General features: G+C 36.8%; 1 protein-coding gene across 18 annotated transcripts in view; it reads right to left on the bottom strand.

Annotated features, from left to right (window-relative positions):
• The window catches only part of Zbtb20 (zinc finger and BTB domain containing 20), a 765654-nt gene that overhangs the window by 543684 nt on the left and 199507 nt on the right, over positions 1 to 22463 (bottom strand). For all 18 annotated transcript variants that reach the window (XM_085832267.1, XM_029470523.2, XM_085832261.1 and 15 more), the window contains one exon: positions 14004 to 14045. The gene's annotated coding sequence lies outside the window, so the exon portion shown is untranslated. The remainder of the gene's footprint in view (positions 1 to 14003; positions 14046 to 22463) is intronic.

Here is a 22463-nt window from a genome sequence, read left to right as displayed (position 1 = left end):
ACAAATCTGCTACAAGAAAATGTGAATAAGTTCTCTCCACATGAGTTCTTCTAAGTCACAAAGTAAATGAGCAGTGAGCACTACTGTACGCAAATACTACAGGGCAAAGAGAAATTAATAACGAAAACTAGGAACACAAAACTTCATTTTTTTCTAAGTGCTTAAACAATTGAGATTGTTATTTAATTCCAACATTTATTTCCCTTCACTTTCCTCTCTCCAACAATCGCACACACACACACACACACACACACAAACACACACACACAGATTCTCCCCCCCCCTTCTTAAAGTTATGGCCTCTTTTCTCATTGTATCACATGCATATATGCATATTTATATATATATATATATTCCTAAATATATCTTATAGAGTCCACATAATTTTACTAGCATGTGTGCTTTCAGGCTTAAAATCTTGACATGGACAACCATTTGGTGTGCTCTTCCCAAGGGAAGACCACCTCCCCAGCTCCCAGCTTCACTCAGGCACTTGCAAAATTTAACTTTTGATAACATACAAATAGGCTATAAAAATTGGTAAAGATCTTTTTGAAAAAAAAGAAAAAATAAAATGAAAACTCAGTGAAAAATATTAAACATTTAACACCCAGATCATAGAAAAAGAAATCTAAATTTGTAATTAACTTTTTAAAATATGAAAAATGATATAAACTGCACAAAAGACATTGGTGTAATACAATCTTCTTTCTTCCGGTAAGATAAATAACTGCTAATTCTTTATACTGATGAGGCTGTAGGAAGCTAGGAACATGCTATCTATAGGACAGAACCATGATGGTTTTATGATGGATGGGATTTTCCCATAGATTTTTAGGTGTGGAGTGCCTGGTTTTTTATTTGTTTATCTATTAGCTGTTTACAGGATCTCACCATATAACTCTGGATATCTTGTAACTTGCTATATAGAGACAAGACTTGCCTTGAACCCACATAGATCTGCCTGGTTCTGCCTCCCCAGTGCTAGAATTAAAGGCATATACCATTAAAGCCAGTCTTAGAACATTACTTTTGAAAGTACTTAAAAAAATAGCAAAATATTTGAGCATTGATTCCATTTTGATTTTTAAATTTCATTTCAGTAAAATGCTAGATGAGCTACACTCTTTGATGAATAAGGTAGGTTGATAGCCATTAGTTTCTCTGCATACTTTTATGAATCCCTCACCCATTTAAACCATATGAACACATTTAGAAGACAGAAGTAAGCAACACTGTCCAGTGCCATGAGGAAAGTGCAGGAACACTGTAAAGGAGCAGTGCACTGCTGAGCCTCTCCCAGCACACCTGGCTACACCGAGGCACTCAGCCTGCTGTGGCCCTTCCCTCTTCTCTAGACCAACTGGACTAGCTGACAAGATACTCTGTAACCTACCTAAGGACTCTGTGGTTTCTGCTTTTAGCAGTTCATAATCTCATACAGATGGTAGAAAAATACATTGAAAATTTAAATATCCATTTTGAGTATCTAGATCTACTAAAATGAACAAGTATCTATTTAGTGTTTTGTGTGCAGACTGTAACCATGTTTTTGTAACAAAAGCAAATAATGTAGCTGCTGAAAAATGTGGCAAACTGAATAAATTAAATATTATTTTAAATGCTACATTGCTGCCTGCATGAGTACTGCTTCTAGGTCTCAGTTCAGCTCTGCCAAGGTGGTGAGACTTGCCAAACAACACTGATCTGAGGAGTGTGTGCTGTATTCTTCATGGCCTGCCAGCCCCCGGATACAGCTCATGGTTAATTCTTATTGTACATTGTAGGGTGATAAATGCTCTCATATACATGCACATCATGAAGAAAGAAAGAGCCAGCATTGGTCTGGAAGCCGTGTGTACTTTCACTAGCACTCACAGGAAAGCCATAGTCTACAACAGGACAGAAATGTGCTTCCAACTCTTAAGAACCACCCTCTATCTTGTTCTTAAACTGTGATACAGGAGACTTCAGTATAATAATGGCCTTCGTCCATGGTGACTTAACACTCTGGACGAATGGACAGTTTCTTTAAAGGCTCTTATCTCAGGGATGAGTTAGATGATAATTATTATGTACGGAAAATTATGTATTATAGTATTTCTGGAAAACTAAGCAGTATACTCCTTCATTTCAGATTTCTTACATGAGACAAGAAGAGTCATGAGACTGTCTTTAGTAGGGTTCAGGGTTTTGCCAATAACAATGCTGATATTAAACAGGACAGTTTCTTTTGCAAATTGGGATATTTTCAGCCTCTTTAACACTGCACTGTGCTTTAGTTTCTCTAGTAAAAAAAAAAATATATATATATATATATGTATATATATATTGACATCTAAAATCTTAACCATTTGTGGACTGGGTTTTAATCTGTTCTCTACATTTTCACAGCAGACTCATTACTTCTGCTCTGTCCCATACTGCACATGTCAGGCTATACCACTGAGCAATAAAAAAAAACAATAATGATGTACACACAGCATTGATTATAGATATGAAACTCAGTGAACAATAACTTGCCATCAGTTTCTTACCAAATACTTTTATCTACTTTTACAGTTATAATTTCACTGAGATAGAAACGTTTGTACACATTTTTGTTTCAAGATGAAAATTTAGATGACAGTAATAAGTTCCATATATTCAACTCCACTGGGGAGATAACTATATGTTCCTAAAAAAAAAACTGTGCTAAACAGTGGGCTATCATGAGATTAATAGTAAAAATAAAAGCACCTATCACTATTCCATTTGACCTTCTATCTATTTTCAGTCTTTAAATGCAGAGAAAGAAAATAAAGTATGATAATGTTATGATAATATTACTTTCAGGTAATTGATCAGGCTGGCAAGATAGCTCAGCAGCTAAGAGCTCTGGCTGCTCTTCTCATGATCCCAGGACTCACCAGCTTCTTCTGACACAGCCCGCAGAGCCTATACATACAGGGAAGACACTCAAATACATAAAATCAAAATTAATATATCTTGTAAATTTGGAGAAAGAAATGATTGAATAGCTTCTTACAGACAAATTAATAGCAGGACATCCCTCCTTTCTACAACTATACTAACCCCTATACTCAATCCAGTCCTAGACAACCTGTAACACTGCAGACATCAGATTTCTGTAGTTCTTCCCAGGACTGGCTCCTTTACATTCTTCTTGTGTAGAGGTTGGTTGCTATGTCCTCTGAAAGGCTATTCATGACTCCACTTCCCATCTTCATCCATTCTCTATCCTATTTTTCCCATTGGGAATACTACTTATGACTTTGCAAATATATCCTATTTACCTGTTGCTTATTAGTTTAGTAGTCTATATATACCCATTACAGTTACCGTGATAGATTAGATGCAAAACACGGAATCTTTTTTTCTTATTCGGAATTCTGTCTCTGAGGCCTGGGTTCAAGTCTAATTTATACCAAGAAAAATCTGCACTCAAGCTGGACTTGGTGACAAGCATGACATTTCAACTATTTGAGAAGTTGAGGCAGAAAAGTGAAAAGTTCAAAACCAACTTTAATAACTAGCTCAAAAAAACCCAACAAAATAACAACAACAACACAACTCCAAACCAAGGCCAGGGATATAACTTACTGGGAAAGTGTTTGTATGAGGCCCTACATTTAATCAACACTCTCCAAAAAGGAATGAGAAAACTATAACATAGCAAAATAATATTTTCTCTGATTCTATAACAAAATAAACTAAAGTATGTTCACTCTATTAATGGGTTTGGAGTGGAAATAATAGTTTGATATTTATAAATGTAAATTTTCATTTTATCTTCTTTTCCTCTAGCAAGGAAGTCTAATGCTTAGCTATCAAATTTTCTACTCTATAAATATGCTTGCACTGAATATTAGTTCACCAACTAGGATATTTTGTTCAATGGTTAATACAGGTAATAACTGTATAACATATCACTAATTGCTTTAAAAAATTAAAATTCAAAATTCTTGACTTAAAAGTTCCAATTATGAAGTAGGAAGGGCTAACAAATACTTCCAGTAGTATTTCCAGCTATTCCTGGCACTGTGCCCTGCTATCTCCGACTATCTTCATACTAAGAGTAGTCTGAAACTTATTTACAAAAAACAATGACCTCTTTTATTAGGCTCAAGTTGGGAAAAGTAGAAAGGACACAGGTTTCTGTGCTGGGCCAAGAGCTGCTCCAACTCTGTCAGTCATTCACTGGTGACATAACTGAGCTAAGCCTTGCAATTCTTTCCTGCATACATAAACTGCCCTGGTCACTAGAGGAATATGAATCTTGTATATATGGTCTTAAAGTCCTAGCAAATGCTAAATACAATGATCAGATTGCTCTGTAGTTTCAAAACACAATGACACTCAACCTCATGTGCATACTCTCAATCTCAGAAAGAAGAAAATATGGAGTTAGTAAACAAATAAGATCATGAGAAAATCATTTACGTTTTAGGGTGGAATCTAAATCCAGTAATTGGTATCATTATAAGAAAAGGAGAAAGCCATAGAGACAAAGAGGGGAATACCACATAAATATGCAACCAATACAAAAATCTAAGGAAAAAAAAAACGGGCCACCAGAACTCTGAAAAGGCACTACTCCTAGTAATCTTGTATGTAATCTCAGAATCATACAGATTTCTGATCTCAAGAACTATAAGAGAATATGTTTCTATGGTTTTAAGCTGCACGTTTTATGACAATATATAACGCCAGTCTCAGGCATGTCCTACGTGGTCATTAGAGTCTACAAGCCTAAGAAAAGTAGAAGCATAAGCATCTTACATACAGATGATGACCCCGAAGTCTCGAATCCACAGAAGTGTACAGAACAATCCATGGAGAAAAGCTTGCTGTAGCAACTCAGCCCAACAAAGAATACACCACCCTGTATTTGGTCAAAGATAATACCACCTTTTCAAGACAGGGAGAATCCAGTCAGTATAATAGTAATTCATCACTTTAAAAATATAAAATGAACAGACCTGTATTCTTAAATTCCATGTTATATTTTGAGGTGAATAGATAAAGATTATTTCATGATACCTTATAGACAATACCATGATTATCGTTAAAATTATTTAATAGGAAATAATTTACGTCTGCCATCTAATGAGAAATTTCTTACGTTGTTGAAGACTGGAATTAGAAAGCAAATACACATATTTTTTGATCGACAAAAATTTGAATATGATTTCAAATGACAAATTTACAGAGAAAAAAATCAATTTTCTTTTGGCCTAGGGAATATACTATCCTGACACTTGCAATGACTCTAATAAGTATACATTGCTTTGCCTGGAGCATCAGCATAACATGATTAAAGGCTATGCTTGAAATGTCTCCAGTTGAACACAGTGAGCTATTTCCCAAGTAACATTGAACTCAGCAATCCTGCTTGCTCTATAAGCTTAAGGTACCATAAAAAACATTTATAGCCAATTTTCAATTTAGTTATTTACAGTATGTATATTATATGTACATATACATATTATACATTTATATGTATATGTAAATATACACACATATCAATAGCACTATAAAGCTACATATACCACTATCTAGCTACAACCACTTAAAGATCCAATGTTGTATATTTAGTAAGTCAGGACCTATTACAAACCTGTTTTTATGAACCTAAAAATATGAAAATGGTAAAAAAATTTCTTGACATTTATTTTACCCAAAGAAATATTTATTCATAATTCTTATTAGAAATTAGAATTGAGGAAGTCCCTCAGATGTCCAAATAATACATAAATCCATTAGTATCAGTAACTTTATGGTCAAAGATATATTGAAGGAAGATATTTACAAAACTGCGAATATTTTTAGTTTTCTTTATATTAACAAGTATTATTAGCAAATGCCAAATTTCTGATCATATCTCAAAATATTCTAAATATGTAGAAAAATTATACCTACTAATCAAAAAGACTTTATTTAAATTTTATTTCTTTCTGAAACAATGATCTTTGAAAACTTTATAAGTTCAGTTAACTTGTGGCTATAGACCATGGGGTACTCAAGTATAGTAAGTAGAAAACAAATGCAGGTGGGATAATGGACAAAACAATCCACACTAAGTGAACAACTAGAATTATGAAGGTGATGGCAAGTGGGAGCATGCATCCCAGAGCACTTTGGTATGTTGCAACTCTATTTTATAGATGAGGAGACTCCATCTCTGAGAATACGTAGAGCTGCCCAGCATCACAGCAGACAAGTAGCAGCAGAGAATTCACATCCAGATCTTCTATTCCTAGTCCCTGCACTATTCCTACTGAACTATGTTATCTTCTTCCCTTAAATCAGTTTTACAGTAAAATTGGCCATTACAGTTAGAACAGAAATTACCCTCAAGCTGAAATGCCAAATCTTTTAAATTCAGACTCCATTTTAGCAAGCCTGACCTAAGTTTGAACTTCGGTAAACTAACAGGCTAGTACTTAGCATTAGTTTCCAAGTTGCCCCCAACAAAACCTAAACCTAGCTCCAGTCTCTAGGCTAATCCCCAACAAGACCAGCGTTTCCAGGTTACACCCTCAACAAGACCAGAGTCTCCAGGTCATTTCCCCAACAAACCTGCACCAAGGTTACAAGCCCACCCCCTGCCTAACAACCACCAATGCAGAGGGGAGCAGAAGTTAAGTTTATGATATGACTCCCAGCACCAGCCAATTATGTGAAAGGCCACAGGAGCTTTCCAATGAGATGCTTGCACATGTACTCGCTGCTTGCTGCTTACAATAAAGCCTTGCCCCGATAGAAATTCGGGGCTCCCCCACCACCAAAACCACCCTTCATGGTGGTGGTGTGTGGGGGGAGCTAACTCTAATAGAATAAAGACCCTGCTGAGTTATATCACATTGGCTCCCGTCTCTTTTGGGGGATCACTAACATTTCCTTGGCACAACAAAGGAATAATGTGTTTTTTGTGTTTTAAAACTACCTGTTTATTTATTTTAAAACACTGTTTTATATAAACTTACTGAGAACAAAGTCCTTTATGAATATTCCTGACATTAAGACTGTACTCTCAGACCAGTGAATTGAAGAACTTGGAGAAAAGAATAAAACTATATAAAAAATGTCATATGAGAGGTCTAACATAGATAGGAGGAGTCAGAGATAATCTCTGTGAAGACGGGTTGTATGATGAATAACATGCCATGTTACATTTGATAGTCTAGCAGAGTTAAGGATTCATGTATGACTAAGGCCTTCTCATAGTCATTGTCTATGCTAATAAATTCACACAATGCTCATTTGCATATATTACTCCCTAGCTTCTTGATGTTTCACCTTCTCAGTTTCAGAAAATTCATCCTAATGTATTGTTTTTATTCATGATCCATCTCAACTGTAGATTCTCCCTAGCAAACTCACAGAGATCTCCATTCCCACAGACTAGCTTTAGCAATTACTCATGCCATGCTTTCGCAGCAACTGCCCACGGGTATAGTGTTACACACAGCTTCCATCAGTTGGCGATGCTTGAGTACTCTGCTCTCTTTAGGAGGAATCTGGCTTGGCGGAAAAGAGAACCAAACTGGACTCGGCATGTACTCCATGAACAACAGAGAAGAGAAAGGGGCACGGCAGTTCTAAGAACCTCATTTGACATTGATCCTGCCTTATTTTGTCATTTAAAGGACTGATTTATTTGTCTTCAAGTTTCATTTGGTCAAGGCCACATCACATATGCTTTTCTCCCTAGCATCTATGTATTACAATGTGGTAATTACCAAATGATAATGAAATAGCATTTTCCTACTGTAAGTCATGATTTTATTTCATAGCTGCTCTAAAAATACTATCAACAATAAACCTTCTTTAGAGAAATGTTAAAACATACATTATAACATCTCAATTCAAATAAAACATCAGGATCCAGTGAGATCATTCCTGCACAATAATTAAATGCAACAAAGAAAAGTTAAGGTTATACAAATATATTGGAAAAAAGATTTACAACTTTAAATATGACAAAGGTATATATTTTAAAATACTGGGAACCTAGGATTTAAATCTCTCCTTTAGAACACTGTAACATCCGGTACACAGTGAGTCCTGAAGCAATCCACGGCAATTAGTTTAGTTCTTACATTGGAGAAAGAGCCCCATTTTATTTCCCCCCTGCTAAGGTAGTGTATTTATCATATTCCACAACAGCTCACAGTTTGTTATACATTAACTGCTCATTCTCTGTGCCAATAAGACTATGCTGGAACAGTAAATGAATTTGGTACATTCATTGAAATGATTCTGCAAACCACAGGCTACCCAGTTGTCTAATGATAAGAGAGCCCCACAGCCACCTGATCACCATTATCCGGCCTTATTTTTTTGGACTCGTGGTCAGTACTGTCAGGATCTACATACTGAGAAGAATGAGAAGGAAAGCTCTACCTCAGACCTAATCATGCAAAGGGCTTTATTAATTCAGGCCCCGTGATGATGTGGCGAGGCTGGGAGGGGAAGGGATGTGAGATCTGGAGAGCTGTAGCTGCTGCTCCAAGACCAATGCTGGTTTTGGCACTTCTCTCACTCTAGTGAGTTGCAAAAAAACAAGCAGGTGCTAGCAATCTGAGAGACCACATGCCAGCTCCAGCTGCCTCAAACTGATTCAATTACATCTGCCTCAATAGTCCCAGGACAGCAAACCAGCTGAAGAGATCCATAGGTTGCAAAGAGACATGCTTCTCCTGAGGTGCATCGGTCCCTGAGGTAGGCAGCTTACAAATCTCCATGTTGTGATGGAAATGCCTTTACCACCATTGCCAGGCACAGGAGAAAAGATGGGGTGTGTTTGATTCCTATTCACTTTAAAACTAAAAACTGGTTGGCAAGAACAGTAAAAGCTCTTTTGATTTAAAAAAACAAACAAACAAACTGGACAATAGGTGAAATCTTAAGGATACCTTGAAGCAGCATAATTTTGCGAGAACATTTCCCAAGCCATTGGGCACAGCACATTTACAGAACATGCTCTTGGGATCCGGACTTCGCTCCAAACCTTGTTTGTACAAAAAGGGGCCAAGCAGCTGGGAAATTCTGGAGTGGAGTGTGTCCTCATTAGTTCCCATCTGCCACCAGAACTCAGCTCATGGCAAGTTTGGCTAAGTCCTGGTGTACTCAGGTCCAAATGTGGGTCAGTTTTAATTACACTATACAGAATTCAGCATGCAGTTTTTAAATCCTTATTATACAGAACAGAGGAGTGGGCTTGTCTCCAGCTAATCAATTTTTTAAAAGTACATATATAAAATTTTAAACCAGGCTAGACAGATAGTGGGTGGAAAAAATCTTATGCGTATAATGGTTACTTAAGAAAATTATTAGTGAAATTGGGTCATGAGCTAGTTCTGTTTTGAAATTTCAATGTGAGAAACACAATGTTTCCAATGGTAAGATGCTAAACTTATGCAAGGTACATAATCTCCTGTACTTTAATGTGGACGAGTAAGCAAAGGCTGTGGCCAGGCTACAGCACATGCCAACAAAGGCTCTCACGGAAGCGCCAGCTCCCTTCAGTGCCTACCAGTTATGGAGTGGCTTTACATAAAACAGAAAAGTGGAAAAGGTGAGAAAAGAAGGGTGAGGCAGAAGAGCGAGACAAAAGAAAGAGAGAAGGAGGGAAAGACTGAGGGAGAGGAGAGAAGGGAGGAAGGAAGACAGCACAAGATAGGAACACACATACAGAGTGACGCCACAGACTCAAGGTGTGTTCTGGTTCACAGTACCTCTTGCAGCCACAGAGTGGGACTCAGAGTAAGTCCTTGAGGCATGTGCATAGACTTCGTCTATCCAAAATTTCACCGAATAGGGAGAGTAAAGGCACTAAGCTTTTCTAGATACCCATTGGCTAAATGTCAGGAGAGAAGAAAGCAAGCAGTCGATGATTGCCATTTATACAGTAACAATAGTGTCTGAATCTGACATCACCGTAGTTACAAAACAAAACATAGCCATGGATATGATGTTCCTTTGACTTAGTTATGAAGTTTATCTTAAAAATAGCATCTACATAGGTTCAGACCTAGTATTTACTAGCTGTGTACTATGAACAAATTGCCAGTATTCTACTCTAAAAGCACTATCATTAAGACACACCTGTGTATGAACACATACATATTTAATTCTGTAGAGGAAGTTAACAGTGACCTATATTTGGGTCTGAGTACACCAAGTCACTCAAATATTAATACAAAAATTCCAAGTAAATTGTCTCAATAAAAACAAAACAATCATGTTGGGAACTGGAAAAATGGCCCAGCAGTTAAAAGAGCTTGGGGCACTTCCAGACCAAAGTTCCATTACCAAACCCATGTTGAGTAGATCACAAATACCTGTAACTGGACCTCCAGGATATCTGACACTCTTCTGGACTCTGCAGGCACCCACACATATGTGCTAAACCCGTGCATGTGTACACATGTGCATGTGTGCCCAGACACACACAGACAATATATTTATAAAAACCCAAATTTGGCATTGAACTTCTAATTTTTAATACTAAGAAATATGAAATTATATATATATATATATATATATATATATATATATATATAGGTCTTCATTGGGGTTATATGATTTGTGCTCTATAAAAAAAGGAATTTGAACATGAGGCAATAAATATAAATAGAGGGGAGTAACTGTGAAGAGACATTAGGGAAAGATGTGAACCCTTAAGTCAAAAGAGAAGGTTGGGGAATATATTCCCCCCTTGACTGTAGAGAAGTGATCAAGGCTGTTTATAAAATTTGATTACCTACTGGAAGGGAACAACTATTCACCTAAGACACTGAAATAACACAAACATACACACACACACACACACAATCATGTATTTTGTCAACATTACATATAAAGTTGTCACAATCATTGATGCAAAAAGTAAAATAGTTTTCAAGAACTGAAGGATGGAAAGAATGAATAGTACTTTTTTTTTTCTTTTTTAGTGTTTTAAAATTTTCAAATTTCTAAAACAAAAAGATTTTATGAATGGCTTATTATGGTGTCTGAATAAGCATTATCCATATATTTAAAATCAGTAAAATTTAAACCTAATCAGGACTAAATGGGTAGATTTTATGTTACATGTATTCTAAATGATAAAAAGTGGTGAAACAATGAAAGTATATTAACATTTCTTCTGACTCAGTAAATTGATTTATGATAGTTATAAAATCTCCCTTAAAGCCAAAGAAACAGACATATCTTTAACTATCAGCTCTGAGACAATCTATTAGACAATTCCAGACCAAAAGGACAGATCCCTGTTACTCAGATGGCTGTCCATCAGTATCTAAAAACAGTCATGGTGATGGCAGCAAGCAGTAGCCTTAGAAGTGGGCACATGGAGAAGAATGGAATTTTAAGCATTTGCTATGTGCTAACCATTGCACCAACATGTGATACATGCTCTCCAACTTTTAGTGCATTAATACCTTGTGAAATTTATAGTTTTAGAATTTTACAAGTGAGAATACAAAAGATTCAACTGAGTCCCATAAATAGTAAGCTGTGAAACCTAAAACAAACAAAAAAACAAAAAACTACTGATATATCTATGCTGTCCTCATTGTTGTTCTGATCCCTGAGTAAGGATTCTGATGTTACTGAATCAAGCAAAGAACAAGTACTCGGTTGCTAAATAAATAAATAAATAAATAGTTATTACTGTCTTAAGACTTGTATCATTATCATGTGCTCACCTCAAGACACACAATGCAATCGTAGAAGGACCTACAGCACATCTCAGCTGCTCTACTTTGACTTTACCTTTGTTATGCATTTGCAGTTGGGATTCAGTGGCTGACAGAATCCATAATTATAAATATGTATAGAATAAATATAGGTTCCACTCTTTCTGCTTAGTAAAACAACTACACCTTTTTAATATGTTCTGATCTTACCTGACCCAAAGAAAGTCAAGACACATTTTATTTCCGTGAAGCTGATGAGCTAGCAATGGGCAAGGAGGGAGCACAGTGAGTGTGCAAGGCTCAGGCCTGGAGCATCTAGCAGAGGGGTTGCTCATGCCTATGCTTCAAAGGGTTTCCAAGGTGACAAGGAACTTAAGTATGGATGCCTCGGCCTTTAAATGTATAATGGGGAGGATAAAAATATTTTGCATGTCAGTAAATATTCATATAAATTAATACTGGTATTGTAATTCTTGATCTTTAACAATGCAGATAAAGAGATTTTTACATCTAAGCTTGTTTTCAACTTAAAGTCTTCTCAGCATCTAGATGGCCATGTGAAAAGTAAAGTCAAGCCTATCACTGTTCAGGAATCATGGCTGCACGGGCCACATGGCTGCTCCCCCAGTGCCAGGCTTGCTTTATGCTGCCCAGCGTGCCTTGACCAAGTGCTCTGTACAAGGTACTGTGTAAGGAGCACAGGCATGCCCCTACATTCTCTGTCTCTAGTTTCCTATTCCCCAAGACAAGAGGTTAATTCAGGCCATATTATAATGATGTTTTATTTTTTTAAAAAAAGATTCTATGTATGCTAATAGCAGGAAAAATACAGCAGTTATAAGACTTAAAATTTGTGTTATTAAATTCTAGTATTTTTAGTTTGTTAAGGAGACTACTACAAGCCATACAAACAAGTTTTCAATATCAGGAATCTGGGACAAGTGAATAAATTAATTAAATACCTTTATATAAAATTACAGCTGTTTGTATTTCACTTACAGAACTTTGCCTATGATAAATTCAATAATAGTTCAAATCTCTTAAAGATATCCTAGTTTGTCAGAACACAAATAAAGCTATTAACAAAAGGAACGGAATTGCACTACGAATAACTCTGGAAAAACACTACGGAGCTAGATTTGATTAAATGATAATATAGCAGCTTTAACATTTCCTGGGTATGTTAGTCCCTCTTCTAGAAATTACACCTAAATTTCAGAGGTTTTCCCACTTCTTCAACCCCAACTGCAGGAGAGACACATGCACAAGTCATATCTCCTTACAATATACTCTTACACTTTCTGAATGGGCCCCACGTGTCCACTAATAGCCAAATGCTTTCAAATCTGTTCAGCTAAATGGATCAATAACTACATCCAGCCCCACACAGTGGGGCTGCCAACATGGTGAAATCAAGCCAAACACAAAATCTCTCTCTTAGGACAAAAAATTATCAACATGGTTTTCTCCAGAGATACACTATGTGAGATATACATTATCTAAGGCAGTTGAGATATAGTAAAAATATTTGAGCATTTGAGACACAAAACAAAGAATTAAGTAAAAGTATCTGAACACTATAACCAGTGAGTGTTATAATGGCCCAAAGTCTATACTTCCTATCTTTCCAATTCAAGAGTACATGAAACATAGATAAACCACAGCACAGACAAACTGCTAACAAGCTTATCTGTGCTGCCCCTCCTATGACATAGCTGTGAGCAACAACTGAGCAGGTGCAACCAAGCTTTGCTGAATTCCTGCATGTTGCCCAGAAACAACAACACTGCATGGCTGAAATTTTAAACCAGTGCAAACACTCCCACCCTGTCCAGGTTCATCTGGTGACTGAGACAGTGCAGAAGAGAGTAGGTATGCAGCCATCCTGACCTAAAGCAACCTTTACAAACAAACAACTTGAAGCACATCAAAGAACTTTGATAATAAAACAAAGATGCCAAAGACAGTGCTTCTCTACTGGTCTAACCTCAGATGCCAGTTGCTTTACCAGCACAGTCCTATAAAGTACTCTCGAATTCACCAGATGAATGCTTTGTAATTAAAATTATTCTGCCTCATCAAATCTTAGAAATGTGTGTCTGATTCTTACAGTGATGTGCAATGCAATGTGTTACAAAGTACAGTTCTTTGGAACTGTCAATATTTATAAGACAAACGATCAAAAATTAACAATTGCTTATTATGACATCTATAAGCAGTTTTAATGAACAAGATGTAGTAACTCAACAGTTAATACATTATATCTGCATAGCTATAGGAAATTCACATACATACCTGTGCAGCTATGAGGCACAGACTTGCAATTTATCAGGAACTCTGAAATGGAAAAAAGAGATGTCATGTAAGCAGAAATTAATTTACCGAACCAAATTCAGAATTTGTACTGATACAACTTGTACAGATCAGCAGGAGAGATTGCAGTGTATAAGGACGATGGAGTTGTTGATCTTCCTATGTTCCCACAGGTACGACTCATATATGTGAATGTATGCACACAGCATCTCAGCAGTGTCATCAAGCCACTGAGACTCACCATGGCCTCTGCAATGCAAATGTTCTCACTAGAGGACTAGGAAAATACTTACAAGTGATTTTTTTTCTTGGTGTTCTTCCAGGCCTAATGCCTTGCTAATACAAATGACTGCTGCTCTCTGAGACAGAACTCCTCCGGTTCATCTGCCCTCACTCTGCTAGAACACTGGCGAGTCAACAAAGTGCTTCCACAGAGCAGTCCACAAAAATCATGCAGAAAGAAAACTTTGAATGCTCCTTTAACTTAGGTACAACAGATCACTAGCAGACTGAGTCTATGAGAAGCACTGCTTCCAAAATAGGTGGCATACTGCACAGTGCCTCAGCCTGACCCCCTGGATTACCTGCCAGGGAAGCAGGGACTGGTACAGAGCCCCAATGCAAGCCCAGTTTAATGCCTGAAGCTGACAGTCACATGTGAGAAAATAAACAAACAAACAAACAAAGGATACAAGCTAAATTCTCCAAACTAGGAGTTTCATAATTCTTTCTGAATGAAAAAGGAAGTATTTATGTAATCTAAGCCTAGCTGTTAACAGCAACATGATAAGGTCAGTAAACTTTGCTCAAAGGGTCCATAGGTAATTATTTTTATGATGGCTCAATAAAATAGCATCACACATAAAACTGACGTGAGCATGAATTGGTAAGAACCTTCTGGAAGGTTGCCATATGTAGGTATTTAAAAGTCAAAGTTTGAATTTTTTTCTCAATAGGTTTAGTTCTAGGCATCTGTTCATATTATTGGAAACAGATAAAAATATATGTTAAAAGATACATTTAGAGCTGGTGAAAAGGCTCAAGACATTTGTTGCCACTTCTAAAGACCATAATTTGATCCTTGGAATCCATATGGTGGAAGGACTGACTCCTTAGTTCATCCTCTGACTTACACCTGTGCCTTGATTCAGGTTCTAACCTACAAACATGTACACAATATTCAGATTAAACAATAAGTAAATAAATATAGAAGATAATTGTATGGTACTGAAAATTATAAGAAATTTGAATGTCTTATGAGAGAAAATAAGTAATGTATATCAAGCCATATAAACTAGTATTTTTTTGCAACCCCTGATATACCTTAAACATTTAAAATTTTATGGAATCTTTAAATGTATAGGATAATTGTACATTATGCAAGTGTGTATAATTTAAAGTGCATAGGGTAGTGACAATGAAGATATAAAAATAGAATATATACACATAAAAACTAAGATGTTGGACCTTGAATCTAACATCTAAAATCTGTTGAATAAGAGTATTTATTAACTATTTAAATTTTACTCTACTTAGGTTCATAGATAGCTAACTATTGATTATAAACTTTATTTTTATAGCATTAAATATTAATTGGTAAGGTAGAGGTAAAAGAAACTTTACAAAGTGCCATATGGAAGTAGTAAACCTATCTCTTCTTTGAGAAATAAATTAATTCAATCACACATCAACTCCACTAGGTGTGCCTACAGAGAACACACTCTGCCTCCTCATCAGGGTACACACAGGGTCTTTGTCATCCCATTACTCTAGGATCTACACAGTAATTCAATAACACATTTTTAATCATCTTAGTAAAACTTATTTAAATTATGCAGAGTGAAATGACAACAAGAACAACTCAGGACTGAAAATCTGTTGTCTCTAGTACAGACTAATTTATTCACTAAACCAGCAAGATTCAGTGAGCATCTACTGTGTGCAAGCGGATGCATTTATCACCACCATGTGTTAAAAAAATAGAGCACGACACATAAAATTTATGTCATGTTTATTCTTTCATACTGTGGAGTGAAAACTTACATATATGTAGCACTGACTGACAGCTCAGACTCATTAGCATGCATCACTTACAAATTACACTCACGAATTATTTTAAATATTTACATTTTTTATTTATGTGATTTGCTTCATGTTAACAGTGATCTGGCATAAGAGATCAAGGAAACACTGACCAGTGTAGGGTGCGGGATATATAAGACTGCCTTAGATTATGCAGAGCTACCTGAAACACATGGACAATTATTAACAGACTAGAGTTATTTATCAGCCACTTAAGGAAATAGTTAGTTACTTGTTAATCCTTCCAGAAGACACTGTTATTACAACATCACCAAGGAAAGAAAAGGAGACAGGGCAGACCATTTCTGCTAGGCAGATAAAATAGTACCGCTAAAAGAGTCTCTAACTAGTCAGTTTCAATCTGGGCTAGAGTCATAAATTTTATTCCCTCTAAAGTCAGTCCTACGCAATAGTTACAAGGTTGATGTCAACTGGGTCCATTCTTGTAATGTGGTGACAAATAAACAACCAGCAAGTCCTGTGATCACTGGCCCTAGCCCAGGTGTACAGTGTTCTGGGCAGCACTAGAGTTACCAGGTAGGATGATTAAGTGCTTAGAATTTGCCACCAGACAATTAGATTTCAGGCAAGTTACATATTCCCTGTATTTAAAATGGTGATTATCTAAATATCCTACAGGATTATTTATGGTGCTTCCCCATATGGGCCTATAACAAAATAAGCACAGTCCCTGGCATGACATAAAGTAAGCATTTCCTTACAGGGCCCTGGTAGTGGCATCATAGTTGCACAAAAGGGAGATGATATCGTATTATTATAAGCTAAGGAACTAAACTAAACCAAAATCCAAAAGATAAAGACAGCCTACTGGGCACAAAACACTATAGCCAAAAACTGATACAAGAGGCAGTTGTGAGCTAGATGTTTAGGGAATAGTTTCCATGAAAGAATACATGAATAATACCCCCCATACCAACACAACCCAGCATTGAAAGTACTGTCCTTATTACTGAAGAGAACAACAGTAGAGTGTACTGTAAAGATAGAGAGTATTTTACCTTTAGTATGTGTACAAGTTCGATTTCTTTATTTCTATGAAATACTGTCTAAAACAAATTTTGGTAAGGGAAGAATTTGTTTGGATTACAGACCAGTCCATTATCCTGGGAAGCTAAGGCAGGAACTGAAGCAGAAGCTACAGGACAGAGCACAGCGTCGTAGTGATTGCTGGGTGGCTTCCTCAAGGTTACTAAGCTATCTTTCTAGGCTAGGGCCATCACTGCTCACAGTGCACCGTGCCCCGCTTTCTATCAACTAGCATTTGAAATATTTCACAAATACAGACACATGCCCCAACTGAGGTGTGCTGCTCCCAGATCTGTGAAGTGGACAACTAAGATTCGCCATTATACTTAGTATACAATTTTTCTGACTATGTCTTTCTGATGACTTCTAGTTAGCACAATTCTCTTATGAAAATTTAATGGGCCCAGATACATGTAGAGTAGAGAAATGTTTTTGCTCTTTACTTGTTGAGTCGGATTAGAGATGCCTCTTGAACTATTAGTAAAGTTGCTAACTCACTCAGGGCATTAAAATGGTCTCATTTGGGGCCCAGGAGAAGTGGCCTGACCAGGAGATTTAATTCAGACTATAAACTACTTCCATGACTAAGAATCCTAAGGGATATTTTTTTTTTTTTTTTTTTTTTTGGTTTTTCGAGACAGGGTTTCTCTTTATAGCTCTGGCTGTCCTGGAGCTCACTTTGTAGACCAGGCTGGCCTCGAACTCAGAAATCCTCCTGCCTCTGCCTCCCGAGTGCTGGGATTAAAGGCGTGCGCCACCACGCCCGGCTCCTAAGGGATATTTTACATGAAACCTTCACCCTCATGTTCTAGTGTCTTTGGTGTGGGAAGATATTCTTCAGGCTACTGAAGTAGAAATATAAGCACCAACACTTTTGCCTACAATGTGTCCTGCCTGCAAAATACATGAGGCCAATGAGGGCACAGAACTCATAAGAGGGGCCAAACAATCTCTGATTTTACTTAGGGCCCACTCCTGAAGATGCATCTCATGCTAGACACAGCCTGCATGACCAAAAACCAGAAATTAGATATCCCAGCTCGGATAAAGCAAATATTATTGACATACAGTTTTTAAAAATTCAATAAAATGACTCAAAATTATATTCGGTCTACTCAAAGATCAATGCTTTAGTCAGTCATCAGAGGGGTTTCCTTCAGCAACACATAGGAACAAATGCAGAGACCACTGCCAGCTATTTCAGAGAGAGAGTCTAAATGAGATGTGACCAACAATTCCTCTCCTCAGATCTAAGGGAATCTGTGGAAGAGGAGGCAGGAAGGGTGGAAGAGATGGGCAGGACTGACGCCAGGAGAACAAGGCCTGAATCAACTACACAAAGCTGCTATTAAGACAGGCTGAAGCAGCAAGCGCAGGTCCTACCCAGAGCAGCACAGGTCCTCTCTGTATATGCTACAGTTTTGAAGCTGTACTCTGATAGGTCTGCTGAGGGTACAGGAGGGAGTGGGTCTCTGATCCTTGTGCCTGCCTGCTCTTGAGGTTCTTTTCCGTCTGTTGGATTTCCTTGTCCAGCCTCTATATGATGGTTTCCCCTTAACTTATTATATTATATTTTTTTCATGTTTGGTTGCTATCTCTTAGAAGACTCATCTTTTCTAGTTAGAGACAGAAAGGGAGTGGATCCAGAGGGAGGGAAGTTGGAGAATAACTGGGAGGAGTATAAGACATAGAAACTATAATTAGGATGTATTGTATGAGAAAAGAATCAATTTTCAATAAAAAGAAAAAAATGAAAAAAAAAAAAACAAACAAAATTTTTTCATACAATATTCTCTCTAACCATGTTGTCCCTCTCCGAACTTCCCCCAGATACTCCCTACCTCCTAGTCTGTCCAACTTCAAGGTCTTTCTCAACAACAACAATAACAGCAACAAAAAACCTAAAACACAAACATCAAAAGAAACCAACAGGACAAAATTTTATTAACATTTTATATATGTCTTCTTTTAAGTAGTCAATGATACAATGTAATTCAAAACTTTATTAAGATATACGTACATTTCTTCTGGAATCATCAGACAATTTGCTTGCTTGTTATTTTACTGTTATTACTTATATTGTTGTTATGTTATTTATTTCAATAATCAATAATGCCAATTATAGTTTTAAAAATTGAAGTACCTTACTTTCTTTTATTATTTAATAAGGAAATTCAACGGAAAGTAAGAATTACAAATTTAGTAATGTGGGAAAATTCACCTTTTTCTTTGTATGTTACTAAGCTAGATTCAACCTTTCATGACTAAAAAACCATCTTCCAATCATGTATCTAATAACTGAGAATGAGATGTCAAAAATAAAATGACAATATATGAAGTAATACATTATTTCCAGATTTGAAAGACATTAAAATTCAAATACATAAGAGAAAACTCTCAGATTTTAGAGGGAGGCCATGTCAAGAGCAAGGTAGAAAAGGCTGGTGAACCAAGAGAATGACACAGACATGAGATTAGCAGTGGAGGCACAGTTGAAGGAAAGACATGTCCTTAGAGTCAAAGCCAGCACTAGCGTGTTCCACATGGTTTCTGCCCCTCCCCAGAGTCCTTTCTTTACCCTGTCTTCCAGTTACACTCATCATTTAATCCTTCTAGTCTACTCTTCTCCTAACACTACACTCTCTTTCTCTTGTATTAGGAGAGCCTCTTCTCCATCTTAGTCCATTACTAGGTACCTAATTCTATAGCATACATATCAAAAGATTAAAACCTAGCATTGATACATGAGACAAAACATGATATGTTTGTCTTTCAGGGTCTAGATTACCTTAGTCTCAGGATCTGTTTCTAGGATCATCTACTGTTTCTAGATCCACCCATTTTTTCTAAAATTTCATAAATTTACTTTTAACAACTGAATAACATGATATTGTTTAAATGTGCCAAATTTCCATTATCCATTTGTCAGTGGACACAGGTGCTTTCTAACTTGTGGTTATTATACACAGAGCAGCAATGAATATGAATGAGCAGGTACCTCTGCTTTAAGACATAGAGATCTTTGGGTGTGGGTGTGCTCAAGGGTGGTATCACTAGATCTTGAAGTATGTCTATTCCCAGCTACCTGAAGAACCACCATTCTAATTTTTCATAGTAGTTGTACAGGTTTTTGTCCCATCAGCAACAAGTAAGTGTTCTCTGTCCCCAGCATGGCTGCCAGCATGTATTCCTGCATATTTGATTTATCTTGGCCACTGTACCTGAAGAATGATAAAGTGTTAAAATAGTTTGAATTTGCATTTTCCTAATAAGTAAGGATGCTTAAATTTCTTTCTTCCTCTGACACTGGATTTCATCTTTTAAGAACTCTTTGCTTTACTCTGTACCTCATTTTCTAATTGTTTGTTTGTTTGTTTGTTTTCTTAATGTACAGGAGGGGTTGTTTTATTTTGTTTATGTTTTGTTTTAGTTCTTCATATAGTCTAGATACTAAGCCTTCTCAGATGTATTTGTAAAGGTTTCCCATTCTGTAGGCTGCCACTGTATACTAACATTTCAGAAATGTAAGTGGTCTGACCATATAATAGGGTACCTAATGCCCCAACTACATATCGTATACCACCTAATAAAATTTCCGGTCCCAGAAATGGGTTATATTTTGGTGAACTGTTGGCCAAATATGTTCCATGGACCTCTCCGAACATCAGTGGCTATTGACTGTTTTCCACAACATGATAGTAAGTCCTTGGGCCTAAGAATCACACTTACATCATCCAATAAGGAGAAGTAGAATCCACCTAGAAGCTTCACCCCCACTACCTAGGGTTCATATCACTAGAAGGTACTCTACCAGCTCCTGTAAGAGAAAAGTATCCATAAATATCACCCAGCAACAAACCCTGTGACCTCCACAGCAATATGCCTGCAAGATAAATCGGGGTTATAATAGTGGCACCAATATTCTGGTAGTAAACAACTACTATTTGAAATATTCCCACTTTATGAAATGGAACCCAGCCCTACTAAAGTGCCAAGAATGTGGGTTTAGCTAGGTTATGGGCCTAGACCAAAAAAAGAAAAAATCCTATTGTGTGGCAAAGGAACGCAGCAATAAAATGGCTCCTAATGATATACCAACCAACCAACCAGTATATTGTCCAAACTTTATTAATGAACCTTGTAGTAGACAGGCATCAACAAGAGATCCACAACTGGTCACTGTACACAGGGAAAGAGAGTTTGGGACACTATATGGGATGTCATTATCAAACCCTTCCCCACAAGGGTCAGAGATCTATGTAGAACACAATGATGTGTTAGAAGTGGGAGATGACTGCAAAGGAACAGGACTGATGCACATAGGATCTCACAGAGACAGTGAGAACATGGAACCTGGACAATTTCAAGCCAGATAGTGTCCAGCAATGGAAGAGCAAGGTTGATAAGGGCCCTTTACCCAAAGAAGAAGCTATCTGCAACTGATGCTTTCTGGAAGAGGGAAAGTAAGTTTCTCCAATGTAGTGCTCCTGGGAATACTGACCACATAGGAAGGCCCTATGCCCAGGAGTCAGGGTCAACAAAAATACACTCAAGAGTCATGAAGATTTTATAGGTTTTGTTTGTTTGTTTCATTTAGTTTTGTGTGTGTGTGTGTATGTGTGTGCTAATTTTGGGTTTTGTTCTAATTTTTAATTTTGGGTTTTTTGGGGTTAGGAGAAAGAAACATGATTGGAGGTTTAAGTGAAGTTGGGTAACTAGGGAGATAAGGAGGATCTGGGAGGAGCTCAAGTAGGAAAAAACGAATAAATATGAAATAATTTTTAAATTAAAAACTTTTGAAAGGATAGCAGGAGCTCACTCCACTGAAGACATGGAATAAATTTTAGAAATTAATTATGTTTACCTTTCCTTTCCTGTTAAATGCTAATCAATTATCAATGGTTTCCACTGGTGAGACCTACCAGAAGAAACCTGACCTGCAAGGCAAGGGAACTCACCCCACCTTGGATTTCCCATGAAAGACAAACCAGTAGAACATGAAAGAAAGCATAAAGGCATATACTAAGACGTGTACAAATGTCAGAGGCAAAGAGAAAACCAGGTTAGCTGCAGAGGAAACGCAAGCAATCAGCTAAGTGATTCTCAACAGCAAAACTAGAATACATAAAGAATGATGTCTTCAAAGTGCCACTAGCAAATAAAAACTTCAAAATTATACACTCAGCAAAAATATAGGATCATTAAAGCAAGCAGAAATCATGTTTCTAATAAAGATCAAAAGTTTCCTCATCATTACCACTCATTAATGGAATATAAAGATATATATTAAAATAAATAAGTGAAATTCAGAAA

The sequence above is a fragment of the Mus caroli genome, unplaced genomic scaffold (assembly GCF_978045245.1).
Source record: "Mus caroli unplaced genomic scaffold, Mus_caroli_1 scaffold_17, whole genome shotgun sequence".
Classification (NCBI taxonomy): domain Eukaryota; kingdom Metazoa; phylum Chordata; class Mammalia; order Rodentia; family Muridae; genus Mus; species Mus caroli.
The sequence above is the reverse complement of the archived record's forward strand: the minus strand, read 5'-3'. Positions and strand labels throughout refer to the sequence as shown.